Genomic DNA, 1,219 nt, shown 5'->3' with positions numbered 1-1,219 from the left:
CCCGTGCGGCGGCGGCTCCGCGTTCTCCGTCTTCTGGCGCTTGGGGGCGCGGCCGCCCTCGCCGCCCCCACCGTAGTAGCGGCCCGAGCCGCCCCCACCGCCGCCGCCCGCCGCCATCTTCCCCATCTCCCCCCCGCGGCCGCTGCCCTCCGCGCTCTGCGGGCCCCGCCACCGCCGCCGCGACATGGCGCCTCACTCCGCCGCGCCGCCCCCGACACGCCCCTATTGGGCCGGCCCCCCGCCACTCACGCGTCGCGCCCAGCTCATTGGCTCCGAGCGCTGCCTCTCCGCCGGAGGCCCCGCCCTCCGCCGCCATTGGGCCCGCGGCTCCGCGGACCCCGCGCCCATTCGCCCGCGCTCCTGGCTGTCAACGGCGCCGCGGCCTCTCATTGGCGGCAGTCCGCGTCCCTCCGCCCGCCCACCGAGCTGGTTGGCTAGAGCGGATGTCCATCCAAACGGCGCCCCGCCCATCTTCATGGCCCTGCACCGAGACTCCGCCTTCTTCTACCGACTCGCTGTAGCTCCCAGAAGGCCTTTCGGCGGCATCGCGGAATGCTATTGGTCAGGGGGAACGCCGATCAAACCCCAACGTTGGGTCTGATTGGCTCTCACTCCAGGCTGCCACACCTCCTTCAGAATCTCCCGCCGGCAAACCCTGGCGCTCAACAACCAAAAACTTTATTGGCTAAGATTCCCGCCTATCAACCCTGGGCCCTGCCTCCATGCACTCCGATTGGCCACTGCCCTCAGCACTCATTTCTGATTGGCCTGAGCTGGAGTGCGTGGGCCCGCCCCCCCCCCCCAGGGATTGGCCGCTTGGCGGGAGGCCTCGTCTGTGCGATGAGTTTGTGCGGCCTCAGCCGGGATTTAACGGCGCTGAGGCCGGGCGGGGTCACCCGCAGGGGCCGGGGGGGGCCGACACCCCCTCGGGGGGGGCCCCAAACAGGACTGGGCCTCGGGGAACCACCTAGGGCCCCCCGGGAGCACTGGGCCCCCCATCAACACTAGGCCCCACTGAGGGAGGAGCGGAGGGGGGAGATGGAGGGATGGACGGGGCACGGGGGGGAGATAGAGGGATGGGGAAAGATGAAAGCGTAGAGGGATGGATGGGGGATGGAGGGAAGGATGGGGCAGAGGGAGGGAGAAGAAGCAGATGAGAATTGGGACAGATGGAGAGAGGGAGAGATGGATGGAGAGAGGGAGAGAGGGATGGAGAGAG

Source organism: Apteryx rowi, unplaced genomic scaffold, assembly GCF_003343035.1.
Source record: "Apteryx rowi isolate R43461 unplaced genomic scaffold, aptRow1 scaffold_1356, whole genome shotgun sequence".
Lineage (NCBI taxonomy): Eukaryota > Metazoa > Chordata > Aves > Apterygiformes > Apterygidae > Apteryx > Apteryx rowi.
This window is presented reverse-complemented; position numbering follows the sequence as displayed.